We start from the raw sequence: 13798 nt of genomic DNA, 5'->3' as shown, positions 1-13798 counted from the left end.
TCGCTCGCTCCCTCTCTCTGGAGAGATCGCCAGCTGCTCTCCAACAGGCAGCGCCCTGAAATCTATTTAAAGAGAGGGAAAGGGGAGGAGAACAAAGCGGGAGGAGGGGGACGGCGAGCGGAGCCTGGGCGAAAGCGAGCGAGCAAGGAGGATCCGCTGCTCCGCGGGCACATCAAGCGCTCACATCTGTACACTCCGCGATCGATGGGGAGAATGGATAATATTTGTCAGCTGCAGACCTTTCTCTTCCCGGTTCCTGGGGAGGGGAGAGGGTGAGGGAGGGGGAGGGGCGGACAAGCCAGGCGAGAGAGGCCGCCTCAAGGACAGCGCGCTTCCCGCTGCAGCCACACGGAAACCCAGAGCCATGAAAGCCAGGGGATTTTTCTCTTATTATCATTATTAATTATTTTTTATTATTCCACAGCAGCCAGCGAACGCTCGGTGGCGCCCCTCCCCCGCTCGCCTGCCGCCTCCCTTTGTTGATTCTCAGCTGCGAGCGCGGCGGGCCCAAGCCGCCGCCGCCGCCGCCGCAGAGCAAGATCTGCTCTTGCGCCCTGGGTCGCAGCTGCGGCCCAGGAAGCCCGGGCTGCGTCCCCGCCCCCTGCCCCCCACGGCGCGGCAGCCCTGGCACCCCCTCCTCGCCTCCCGCCCCGAGGCCAGCCCACCCTCTCCACTGCCTCTTGCTGCGGTTACGCGTCCCCAACTCAGAGCAGAGGAGCTGGCTGTTGCGGCCCCGAACGTCGGGCCGCGCGGGGACTTTCGCCACCCCCTAACTCCCGCTCTGCACTGATGCCGCTGTCCTTGCACATGGTCTTCATTTTGCTCACTAGCGGCGTGCTTCCTCTCGGCTCCTCTCCTCGGGGCTTTTCGGAGGGATGAGGGAGGTTTAGAGGAAGTTAGAAACCCAGCGAGCCCAGGGGAAAGGGGGAAAACCCTTGCTCTTAGTCTCAGCTTCCGAGTCTGAGGGAGCGCCCCACGGGGGTGGGGCAGAACCTGGGTGCTCTCCCCTTCCTGGGATGCGGGAAGGGCTAAGTGAAGGGTGGCGGTCGGAGGAGCGACAGATTTGCTTTTGCTCATCCACTTTCCTGCTCAGACCGGCCTGGGTAGCGCTGACCCGGCACTCTCGGCAGAACCCGGATGGGAGCAGATTGGACAAGCGGTCATCAAAGAAGACCAAAGACATCTCCGGCTGTCCCCCACCCTCGGGCTTCGGATGGGGTTGGGGGTGCCCCCGGGCCTTTGCTTCCCCTAGAACCCCCAGGTTGGAAGCCCAAAGCCGACGCCTCACAGACCCGGGGTTCAGGCCACCTCTCTAGGGCGGAGGTGTGCAGAAAGCTCTAGTCCGAGTTTACTTGCGGCCTGGCTACCCCTCCCCTCGCCGCTGTCGTCCCGCGATTCCGGGCCAGCCTGCGGTGGCGTCCCCGACTGTTTCGCGGTCCTGGGCAGGGCAGGAAGCTGGCACGGCCGCCGGCTGGGCAGGCGCCACTTGGCTGGGCCGGCCGCTCGCTGGAACTTGCGCGGCACCTTCGCGCCGAGTCGAGTTCCTGGGTCTCCAGCCTGGTCACCCTGAGCGGCTTTAGCCCCAACTTTGGCCATCGACCTCCCGCGGAAGTGTCCCTATCTCCTCCTCTCCGCCCTCTCGGCTTTTCCCTTCCTCAGTCTGTCTCAGGAGCTCTCTAACGCAATCAACCGCCCTTCCCGAGATTCAAAAAGAAGTTTTGTGTTTCCCCGGGGGCAGCAGCCTAATGCTTCCCTTGTTTTCCGGAACAAAGCAGACATTCAGTGAGGAGGGGGCAGGCGCTGACTCCCTCCCTCCCCGCAGCACCCCGCACTCCTGCAGGTTCAGAACGTTGGCTCCGGGGCCCGGGTGGCGTGGGGGTGGGGCGGGGACCTTCTTTCTCTAGGCTCGGCCACAAAAGCCTCGCTCGGTAGCCGGAGAGAAAGCGGCGTGGTGTTTGGGTGAGGTTCCCAGACCGGGCGGGGAGGGCGCGCACGCGGCTGTTTACAGTGAGCCTGTGCTGCTGGAAGCTCACCCGCCGCTGCTTGACAGCGTGGGGCACCCGCCAGCTGCCAGCTCAGAGGAGATGCGCAGCGGCGAGCCCTCCGGCACTCCACTCGAGGCTTCCGCAGCGCCAGGGCCATGGCGCGCAGGGAAGCTCCAGGTCTCCAACCTCCAGTTCCACCGGCCCACTTACCCCTCCCCCCAGCAATGGCCTGGATCGGGTAGTATATCAAAGGGACTGGGGTGGGGGGTGGTGAAGACCGCACTAGGGGCGCTCAGGGTTGTCGACGCGCCTGGGTTCTGAGCAAACCCTCCGCCCCCGCCAGTCCCCTTGCAAGACTAAGTTCTCTGGCCCGAGTGAGCGCAAGACAAATACTCTCGTGACTTGGAGGTGTTTCTCCCTCGGGATAACGCCTTGCAACCCCACCTGCCCCAGCCCACCCTGCCCAGTGGACTTCCCTCCACCCCACTCCGTGGGGACCGCTGCACTAGGTGTGCCCACGCGCGCCAGGCCTTCTGTTCGGTGCAGCACTGCCTTAGATCCCGCTCCACCTCTTCCCCTTTCCTGGGCCTGTGGCCTGCCCCTGGCGCCTCCAGCGCGGCCTGAAACTTGATCCCATGTCGAAAGGACAGTGTGTAAACACCAGGCGCGCTCCGAGAGCCCGCGGGAGGGGCCGAGCGAGGGCCGCCGAGGCAGCTCCCAGGCCCTGCGCCCCCTCCTGCCTGCTCGCCCTGGGCACGATCCGCAGGGGCGCCGCTTCGCTCTCTGCCTCCCCAGTTGGCTTAGCTAATTGGAGCCGCCGCCGCGAATTTTCTAGATCGCAACCGTTCACTCGTGGCTGCCTGCGCCTCCCCTCCCCCTCCCACAGCTGTTATCTCGGCCGGCAACTTGGTGGTGGTGGGGACCCGTCCCCCCGCTGATCCTGGCCTCATGCTCCGAGTTCACCCCAGCAGTTGGGTGTGTGTGTGGTTTTTTTCGGGATGTGTGAAGGGAGGTAGAGTCTTATCGGAACTGTGAGGCTTCATGCCAGAATCCAAGGCTGGGGTACTAGCCAGAGGATCCTCCCGGCAGAAAGCCATGGTCCTCCCTGTCTTACACCAGGAGGTAGTGACAGCCCCAGAGGGGCTCCAGGAACAACTCTGCTGGCAACTTCTGTTCATTCCAGGAAAACATCACAGAAGAGTGAGGTGATGGGAGGCAGAAAGGTCCTACCTCCTGCTTGCCCCCAATCCCTGTCCACACTTGGGCATTTGGGACTTAGTGTGTAGGTTTCTCCTATAGCAGAGCTCACCTGCACCTTGGGCCTACTCCACCTACAGGCCACAAGACTGCTTTTCTTCTTGATTTGGAGTACTTGGTGGGTGGGTGGGGGGGTGTGCCACCCTTAGTGGGTTCTGGAGGTACAACTCCCCCAAGCTGGGTCAGTTCTGAACTTGTGCCGGGAGGCCCTCTTGGGTCTTGGTCTTCCCCCGCCACCCCCAGCCGCAGCCTCCTTTCCCCTTGGCCAGCTGTGTCATGCCCTAGCCACGAGTCTATGTTAGCTGAGAATTGTCCTCCCATATGGATCTGTAAGAGGCCCAAAGCTGGGCCCCATGGCTGAGGTGGGAAGAGATGAAGCAGTTTGCTGGTGCTGGACTCACAAAGATATTGTTGATGATGCCAGAGCAGTTCCCAGTCTCTAGCATTGCCTTAGAACAGCTTTTCCTCTCAGTAGAACTTTTGCTAGTGGGTTTCACAGGCTCAGGGCCCAATCCTGTAAAAGTAGCTGCACTCCCAAGCCCGGACACACATAAATACACACAGGCAAACTCCCAGGAGGCTGGGTGTAGGAACCGCACCAAGGGGATCTGCAGCAGCTGGAGAATGTCTGCTTTTCCTGTGACAGTTCTGAGAAGGGCGCCTGTTCCCTCCCTTTGATGGTTCTCTGACAACTGTTAGGGAACAAAGAGTGGAGGCCACGGGCTCATTAACTGTCATTTTCCAAAACCTCTTTCCTCTGCTTCTAACTTTTGCCCAAATTACTACTTTGGGGTTTTCCTGAGGTGTTCTTGCCATCTATTTATAACTAGAGCAAGATTTCCAACTCAATCCTTATTGATTTTAACTATGATTTTAAAAAAGGGAATCTATGAAATCATTATAATTTGGTGTCTAAGGTGACATTTCAGTAGGTCAAGTTCACGTAGTTATTGGCATCTAAAATCCCCCTGGCCTTTCCAATTGGATAACCTGTGTCTCCCACTGTCAGTTTCTCCTCCCTTTCTGTAGTGGAAAAAAATTTATTCCTCTCAAAGATGTTTATTCTCCTTCACTCCTACTCCATCAGTCTGTGAGAACTTTGTTTCTGTTTAGGTTAGGGTAAGGTATATTTCCATGTTTTGATAAAGAAGAGAGTAATGCATGTTCTTTTTCAGGCCTGAAATGATAATTATGCTTCCTGGGAGCTTGCTCTTCTCCTGGCTGTTTAACAGACAATCTGGATTCTGGCTCTGGAGCAGGAATGCTTCGATGTCCCAGCCTCCCCCTCATCCCCTTTCCTCTGTCACCACTCAGCCATCACCAGGCCTTTAGGCGGGTCACACGGCCTGAGGATTTCTGTTCTGAAGCCTGGGAGTGCCTCAGAAGACTGCAACTCAGAGTCTGGTATCACGCATTCACATTTCTTTTATGGTGCAAAGCATATTTGGAGCCATTGGAATTCCTGTTCCATCTCTCTGAAAGCTTATGCCAAGAGCTCCCCATGGGGCCTATGTTGATGGATGTCAGAAGGCCCAGGGAGGAGTGAGCCATCATGGTGGGAAGAGTTGAGTGCCTGCATGTAAGACTCAGACTCGAACCAAAGCAAAGTGCAAACAGCAAGGAAGAAAAGCAACTCTGTGCACCTGGCTGATGCCCTGCTTGGAAACAAACCGTAACTCCCCACCCTCCCATCTCAAAGCTAGTAGAGCCTAGGGGCGAACCATTCCTTTGGCCTCCCTTTAGCTCGACTTGGGAATGGCGCAGTTAAGCATATCAGGAAGCTGAGATGCATCCACTGCTCCTCACTTCCCCTGGCGCTGGGCTCAGCTTGGCTGAACTTGCTGTTCCTGTCTTTTTAGAAGAGCTGCTTGTGTTCCCAAAGCAGGATCGCACTGTGCTGCCTCCCCAGGGGTCCCTAGCTATTGATTTTTAATATCCGTGTTCAATATTGTGTATTAAACATTGAATCCATGCACAAGAGGATGTGATGCAAATCACCAGCCGTGCCTGAGACTTTAATAGTTGTTTTATTGCCCGGAAACCACAGTTGGACGCAAGGCATCCTGCAACCGAGGCTGGGGGGCAGGGATAGGCTGACAAGAGGGCTGAGCGGAGCAGAGCAGAGGATAAGAAATCTCTGAAACAGGCACTGCTGTAGGCACAGCCAGGCACTAACAGCTCCCCCCAGGCAGGCGGGTGGGGGGCCCGGCTCCAGGCTGCTGTGGAAAGAGCAGGGGCTGTTGTGTGAGACCCGGGCAGAGGAAGAGGTGTGGGGCTGTGCTCTTCCTTCCTGGCCTTCCCTAACTGGACTGTGCATTCCTGTCCAGCAGCCCTCCTTCCCCTCCATGCAGATGCTCACCCAGACACACATACACAACCATGGAACAGGAAAGTTAACTTTGGGGCAGGAAACCCCAGGCCTTGGGCCTCTTCCACCACTCCTAGCTCCGTGACCTTAGCACAGACCTTTCTCAAGCTGCTGGGCCCCATTTCCCTCCTTTGCCAATGGGGGTGATGCTATCTGCCCTACTTCCCTCACAGCCCTGGTGGTGAGGCCACGCCGCGCATGAGATAATATTCGGGGAAAAGGCTTTTGTAAACTGTCAGGCCCCACGTAGGCAGGCTGAGGGATTAGTGCTGGCTTTCCCTTTATACTCCCTCTCTCCTGCAGGCTGTGTCTCCTGGCTGCCTTCTTTCTCTCTCAGACGAGCCTCCTCCCCCATGAAGGGCCCTCTCCTCTGCTTCCTCCGCCACCTCTGCTTGATCTCCCAGGCTTACTGCTTTGCCTGGACTCTGCATTCAGGCTAGGCAATCCGGTTTGGAGGAGGCCCAGCAGGGAGAAAGGAAGGGTGAGAACGACTAAGTGTGAGGTCGGGGTAGGTGCAGCCAGTGTGTGCAAAGCCAACAGCCTGGGGAGGGAGGAGAAGCACACTCGGTGGCTGCGGCTCTGGGTTTCGAGGGGCCGTGGGGAGGGGCAGTGGGTGGGGGCGCTGATCGGGCCTGTGCGGGAAATGGTGGGGGGGTAGTCGAGGGGAACCTGAGTCTGGGAGTCTCGCTTCACGTTAAGTTGTTCCTGGTTATGGGAATTCCGGCTTAATCCCAATTGCTGGAAGGCCAGGGTGTGGGCAGTGCCTTCAGGGTATTGCAATTGGGAAGGCCAAATGGAAATGCGGTGGAAAGTGGCAGCCCTCCAGCGCAGCCGAGTCAGATAAACAGTTGCCCGAGGCCCTGGGAATGGAAGCACCAGCTCTCTCTGATGGCCTTGCAGGCGCCCTGAGAAAATTTCGAGCGCCTCAAACCGGCTACCTTTGTCCTGGGCTCAGGGAGGGGCAGAGAAACTAGAGGAGTCTGTATTCTTGAAGACCACCCTGGGGACCCCACTGTCTGCTGGGAAGTCCCCAGCCAACTGTAGGCCCAGGCCCGACAGAGACCAGCTCTGGCAGCAGGTCCTGCCAAGAGTCTGTGTCCACGTCCTAAGGCGAGAGAATGGGGCTATGCCAGGTTGGGCCTGGCTGTGCACGCCTCCGCTTCGGGACTCAGGCGGCTGCTGCTGCCTGCGTTTCCGGGTCTGCGGCGGAGCCTCCCTGGTTCTCTCCTCCCGCTTTGTCTTGCTGCCAGCTTCTCGCCAGTCCTCGCCAGTCTCCTAGGTCAGCGGGTCGCGCCCTGCCCCTCGGTGTGCGTCTTTGAGCACATGTGCTGGTCTTCCTGCAACCCGGGTCAGCTCGGCCTCTTTCCGCGGGGTACTTGGCTTTGCCTTTGGATCGCTGCGAGTGTCCACTTCTTGAGCTCCCTTCCTCCCCACCTCGCCTTGGCCAGACGCATCCCGCGCTTGGCGATCCCCGAAATAGAAATATCCCCGGGTTTCTGGTTTAGCTCCACCAAAGCAAACTCAGGAGGGATTGGGGTATCCCTCACTGCGTTTCCCGCAGCTCTCAGCCCTCGGCCGAAACTGGTGGGGTTTTTTGTTGAGTTTTGTTTTGTTTTTTGAATGAGACCTACTTTGCAGAGTTGAGTCGGAACATTTCTGCGGCAGACCTCGAGGTCTGTGGCGTTCTCCCAACTTTCACGACTGTAAGCCCCCCAAAAGAGAATTTGGGAACATGGTTCTGCCGCTGACCCGAAAGTTGGCGGGACATGTGGGCTGGGACGAGAGTGTCCAGAGTGCACATGCCTGTGCGGATCGCAGGGACTCTCGGTGGATTAGCCTCCAAAAGCGGGAAAGCGCCGCGTATGGGTGCTAGGGCTGGGGTCCAGCGGGGACCTACAAACACCCCAGGCGGCCGAGCAGGTGAAGGAACCGTTCCGAGCCCGCCCCCTCCTCCCGGGCCCGCACGCCGCTGCCCTTTGCAGCCGAAACAAGGTCCAACTCCTTGAAAGTAAACTTGCCGCCAGGGGACAGGGGCGCGAAGGAAGGAGGGGGCCGACAGCGGTGTCTGAGTTGGGGAGACCAGGAAGGCTTGTGTCAAATTTCAGCCCCTAACGACACTGGGTGGCGAGGTGCCAAGGCCCTGGGAACGGCAGCGGGGGTTCTGGGTGAGAGCGACCGCGCCGCGGGGCCCAACTTGCGAACCCTGAGGCACCCGCAGGGCCCAGGGAGACCGCGGGGGCGGGGGCGGGGAGGGGGCGCTCCGAGAGCCTCCTGAGCTGTGCGGAGCGCAGGCATCTTCCGCAATCCATTCATGCACTGAAGCGCGTGCAGAGCTGCTGATCGCTGCCATTGTTACTCGCGGGCGGTGTGGGAGCTGAGCCTCCACTCTGGCGAGAGATAAATGGCCTCTGACAGCCCCTCCTCGTCAAGAGAGCTCCTCGGATTTCACCGCGCGGCGGCTCTCAGGTCTGTGCCTCGCTCGCTTCCCGGTGAGAACCTTTAAATCAGCCTCCCGGCCCTCCCTCTTCCCGGACACTGTCCCCCGCCCGCTCAGGCCCCGGCAGGGCCCCGGGCGCGCTGCGTGCAGTCTCGGGGGCGTCCTCCCCACCTGGGGGGTAAACAGGGTGGGGGGCTCAGGGGGGACCTCCGGACTACGAGGGGAGGCGCCGGGCGCCCCAGCCTCGGCTCCGCGCCTCCGCGGGAGCGGAGCCCCGCGCCCCGCCTCCGCGCCCACAAGATGGATCAGGCTACCGTGCGGAGAGCGGGCTGTAAATATTTAAAAAGTCTCTCGCGCGCCGGCGGTAATGGCTTTCGCAGTCGGAATGTGTGCTAGGGGAAGAGGAAGGGCGACGTGTACTGTGTTGCAGGGTGGGGAATTGTTCCTACGCTTCCCCTTAGGTCCGGGGTAGGCTGCACATTCAGGCTTCCCGATTTCCCGCCCTACGCCTCTCCGCCGCCGCGTCCCACGATAGGGTCGAGAAGGCCAGTCTACAGAGAACTTGAGCATAGCAGGGCGACAGAGGCCTGGTCGAGGTGACCCCGGAGCCACCCTCCCCACCAGGGTCTTCCAAGCTTCTGGGTAGCGACTGGTCCCAGACCCCTAATCCAGGTCCGCTTCTCGCTGCTGCACAGGGGAGGGCGGGAAACGCAGAGATTGGCGCCCCCTGAGTTTGAGTGGTCGCAAAAGCCTGGGCCGGGGTTTTTGCAGAGGGGGCCTGGACCCTGTTTGTGCCTTTGCTACCCTCCCCAGCCCCTCTTAAACCTTGATCGGCTCTCCAAGAGACCCCCCACCCCCATCTGAATCTGAAAGTAGCTTTGGGGCTGCTGGGACCGAAACCTGGGAGGAGGCAGCACGGAGAGAATGCGGCAGGGAGGGGGTAGCCCCCAGGCTTAGTGGAGGTCACACGTGGACCTGAACGGGGACTCTTTTGCCTCTCTGGTGAGTGTGGGCCTGGGATCTTTCAGGCCGAGCCTTGCCGGATGGAGGAGATGGGGGAGGGGGATTCAGCCTTCTGGATCGTCTGGGAGAGGCTTAATGGGCCCACCACAGGGTGTGTGCCGGGTGAGGCTGTCGCCTTTGCCAGCGGCCACTCCCTGGTGGGGCGGAGAAGCCGAGTTGCCCAGAGCTGGGGCGGGCCGGGCGCCGCGGGTTCGCGCGGAAGGTTCCAGGGGTGTGGGCCCAGGCCGGAGCTGTTCCCCTGCGCCCTCCACCCCGTGGGCTCTGGGACTCGCCAAAGTGTGGGTGCTGGTGGCGTGTCAGGGCGAGCCGACCTGCTCTCCGCGTTCGAGCGCTGGGAGCTCCCGACTCCTGGCAGCTCCGTGCACTCCGCTTCCAGGGGCTTGTGTTGCGCCCTTCTCGCTTGTTTGTCTCGTGTGAGCCTCGTAAACCGCCCTGATTTATTACCCAGACTAAATGCTTAATTTGTGAATATGAAACAGATTAAAAGGGGCGGGGGGAGGGGGGTTGAGGTCGGCATATTTTAGCAATCAGACCAAAGCAGCCCGGCAGATGTTTCAAATTTGTCGACATTTTCAGGCTCATGTGGAAAGCTAGCCAGAGTGGTCAAGAGGTCCTTTCTCCTTCCTTCAACCTGAGAACTTGGCAGTGATCAAAAGGAGGTGATTAGTAGCTACAGAGAAAAGACACCAGCAGGCAAGGAGTTAACAGAGATTGAGCTGTTCACCTCCAGGATTGGGATAGGGGGGAAGGGGGGTCAGAAAGGCAAGCTGATCACAAAGGCTAGGAGGAGTCCTGCCTAAAAAGGCTCAAGTCCTGAAAGCCAACTCTGAAAAACAAAGTAGAGGTCCGTTAAAAGTTAATTCAGTAAATGAACTTCATTGGTGATAAAACAAATAAGAAAGATGGAAACTCCAACTGAAAATAGCCAAAAGATAATAAAAAGAAATCGCTTTGATGTGGCCTGAACATGTGCCTGCATCTTTGGGCAGGTCCCCAAAAGGATCCACCTAACACAGGCTTCTCCCAAGTACCCTCTCCCTTTGAAGACCCCACATGTATAGGCAGTGATTTTTTTGGCGTTTGTCATTTTGGGGCAACTTAGCACATCAAAGGCCAGCACCGTTTTGTTTTCAGCTCCTCGGTTCCAGCCGCCCAGTGAAGCAGATACAATTTCTATAAATTGGCCTTCTCCTCCAGGTTTCGATTGATCATCACCATATGAGATTATTGAAAGTCTAATGTCTTATTTCACTTTCTCCAAGGGGTGAGAAGGGGAACCATTTATTGGAAGTCAGGCCACGTGAAGACTCTGGTGTTGTGCAATAGTAATTTCCATTAGCCTGGATTTATCAGCCTCCTGATACTGCCACGCATCTCCTGCAGGTTCCCTTTAACCACCTTCCCCTCCTCCTCCCCCTCTAGGTCTCAGCATCTGTCCAGGTTAACAGGTAGAGTTCAAACCAGAGCCTTCCTATTGGGAAGGAGAAAATGGCTGATGACCAAAAATTAGGAAACAAAATTTTTGTTTTGTTTTGTTTTTTCGAGACGGAGTCTTGCTTTGTCACCCAGGCTGGCGTGCAATGGCGCGATCTCGGCTCACTGCAACCCCCGCCTCCTGGATTCAAGTGATTCTCCTGCCTCAGCCTCCCAAGTAGCTGGGACTACAGGCATGTGCCACCACGCACGGCTAATATTTTTAATTTTTCATAGACACGGGGTTTCACCATGTTGGCCAGACTGGTCTCGAATTCCTGACCTCCTGAACCACCGCGCCTGGCCAAAAGATGTGTTTTTTAACATATATGTTATAACTCAAGAATCCCCTCTTTGGCCTTTGTTTTCTACTCCAAAGATTTTTGTTCTCCTTTGGCCTCGATACCATCTTTTGTTTCATTAAAGTTGATTGTGGTTCCTCTGTCTTGTCCCCAGCCAGACAAAGGCTTAGGGAAAGTCAAAGACCATGTTAATTATATGTTTCTTGTAAACTGACTTTTCATTTCCCCCTAACACATTTAGTTGGCTTGGTGTTTAGTTTAACACTCAACTGCTGCAAATATGCTGCTTAAAAATGCTGCTTTTATTAAAACAAATAAATGAATTCAAAGACCTTTCTAATTTCAACTCACGTAGGCTAGAAAACAGAAGAGAAAACTGAAAGCAAGAGAGAGGGAAAGGCGGCGGGGAGGGGAGAGAAAGGAGAGCAGGAAACACACACACATACACACACACACACTCAGCATTCCTCCTGCCATCCCTCCGGAAGCCGTGTTAAACTGGTCCATACAATCGTCCCTGGCTGCCCCCTGCAGCTCTCCAGTCCTCCTGGATTTTCTATCACTTGGCGCCTAAGGCGATCATTAGCTGAGAATGGACAACCTCCTCTACCTGCCGGCTGCTCGTCACTTACCATCTGAGGGAGGCTGGCCCCATTTGCTCAACCCGAGAGGGGTCCTTGGTTTTTGCCCCTGGGTGCATTGGTGCCTAATTAAACTCTATCCAGAGCAACGTGCACTAAATATACGTAGGCTGAGAGGAAGCTGGGAGGAAAAAGCAGTCATTACCTAGGAAGAGAAAGAATCTTTGGAGAGAGAAGAGGAAGAGACCCCTGCGATGGCACTGTCTATTTACCCTCAGCAGGGCCTTGGAGTGCACGTTCACTCGTGGGCTGAAATCAAGGACAAATGGAGATTGGGAAAAAATCCACAGCCTGGACATATCTGAACAGGGCCTATGTCACCACAGGGCAGGAGGGAGGTCTGCTGTCGCTCCGGACAGTGCTGGTTGCAGAAAAATGACTTGAGTGCCCTTGTGGCATCGGAGTTATTGCTCATGTACCACAGGCCCCTCATACGCAGGAGCTGAAGCTGTATAAATGGCCGTGGGGACAGAAAGGAACAGATGTGACAAGACTCTAAGGACTAGGTGTGTGTTGTGAAGCCAAACAGACTGTGGAGGAGCAGCTGAAGACAAGAGACCCTACTAGCACTGGGGCCCAGGCAGGATCGAAGTGTCCCGCCCTGGCACTAAAATGATAGCCAGCAAACAAGAGTGTGTGCAGATGTCATACAAGAGCCACCAGGACTTTCATGGAGCCCCATTTAACCCAGTGGAGGAAATCAGTTGAGAGGGTGAAAACACTAGCTCAGGGTGACATGTTAGTGGCAAAAGTGAGACCAGAACGGAGAGCTCCTGAAAACAGCCAGAGGAAAAAAATGACTTCTGGTTAGAGAAAGATCCAGAGTGCTCTTGGTCACTGAAGAGGCCTGGTAGTTTAGTCATTTGGCATTTATTAAGCGCTTGCTGTGTGTAAAGCGTTATGCTGGGCATCAAAGGAGGCTACCGGCGCTATGAGCCCTCAAAGGACTGAGCAGGAAAGACGCTGCCCTTTATATGTGCCTGGTGACAAAGGCCATGAAAGACAGTGGGTGAAGGGGCTGGGGAAGGGGAGGAGAAAGCCACCCACTCTGGGTTCCACTTTTTTTGTTGTTGTTGAGACGGAGTCTTGCTCTGTCGCCCAGGCTACAGTGCAGTGGTGCAGTCTCTGCTCACTGCAACCTCCGCCTCCCAGGTTCGAGCAATTCTCCTGTCTCAGCCTCCTGAGTAGCTGGGACACTACCACGCCCAACTATGGGTTCCACTTTTGAAGACAGCGGTTTACAGGTGGGCATCGAGGCCAAAGCCCATGCCACCTGTAGCAGTGGACCCCTCTGTGTCCTCCCCAAGCCAAGCCCTACCTGACTAAGCAACTGGGCCTGTGAGATTGTCCTCCCAGCGATGGTGGGGTGGAGAGAGGCCATTGTCGCTTCCCCTTCCTTGGAGGTCCTGACTTTGTTGCCCTAGGCAGGCCAAGAAACTTATTCTAATTCGAAAGAAAGAGGGAACTTTTCTAGCTAGAACACCACACACTGCAGTTCTCGCTGTTGCCCTGAACAAGCAGAAGAGCACAGCTTATCCCCAAAAGCTCCTGGACAAATGTGGGCTCTCTGGAGGAGCTGGTAAGGGAATACTCCTTCCCTTAACAAAACAAACCTGAGAATCTCCAAGGTTTAGCACTGCATGTGGAGTCTCCCAGCAGAGAAGGGGGCTGGCTTAAGCGCTGCCTGCATTCCACCTGCCCCTTGGGGCGCTCTCAGTGTGATCACAGGTGCCCTTCCTCCAGCCATCTGGCCTTGGCCCAGCCTCTGCTCTTGGTTTCCCTAAGCAGAGGCGAAACACGCTGGAACCTTCAAAGCACATTCCTAAACACTAAGGGAGAGCTGTGGGGAAGTGAAAACAAAGAGGCCAAGGAGCTCTGGAGCAGTTCAGCTTCCAGAGTCTGTGGGCCAACAGGGCTGGCCCAAGTTCAGTCAGACTTCCTGGCTCTGGGCCAGCCAGAGCTGGCAGCATGCCCTCTTCAGCCCACTACTCAGGCCCCATCGCCCCCCAAAAACCTGGGCACACCCCAGAGCAAGCCCAAGCCCCAGGAAGCCCTGCTGCCCCTTGGCAGCCTTCTCAGACCTCCCCCTCCCCGTTCAGGTTGTGGGTTGCTAGCTCCAAGAGCCAGGGAATGGCCTCCAAAATCCCTTCACCCAGAGCTTCCCAAGAGTGGGTTGCCAATGTGTCAAGACGGGGATCCCCCAGCCCCTCAGAGTGGACCGGGGGTGGCCCAATCCCTTGCCTGGCAGCTTCAGGCCATGTTGGGCAATTGTGGACACTCCGTCACTGTTTAATCTTGTGCAACAGAAAAAT

The 13798-nt window shown here is 57.0% G+C and overlaps 1 protein-coding gene across 16 annotated transcripts in view; it reads left to right on the top strand.

Annotated features, from left to right (window-relative positions):
• Nucleotides 1–13798, top strand: part of BCOR (BCL6 corepressor) — a 126749-nt gene that overhangs the window by 23373 nt on the left and 89578 nt on the right. For 6 of the 16 annotated variants that reach the window (XM_078362782.1, XM_078362774.1, XM_035289660.3 and 3 more), the window contains exon 1: nt 7911–8076. The exons of 8 other annotated variants lie outside the window; for them this stretch is intronic. The gene's annotated coding sequence lies outside the window, so the exon portion shown is untranslated. Of the gene's footprint in view, nt 1–7910; nt 8100–13798 lie in introns of those variants that run through there. 2 more of the 16 variants (XM_078362792.1, XM_078362786.1) reach the window with 1 other exon arrangement.

Source organism: Callithrix jacchus, chromosome X, assembly GCF_049354715.1.
Source record: "Callithrix jacchus isolate 240 chromosome X, calJac240_pri, whole genome shotgun sequence".
In the NCBI taxonomy this organism is placed as follows: Eukaryota; Metazoa; Chordata; class Mammalia; order Primates; family Cebidae; genus Callithrix; species Callithrix jacchus.
The sequence above is the reverse complement of the archived record's forward strand: the minus strand, read 5'-3'. Positions and strand labels throughout refer to the sequence as shown.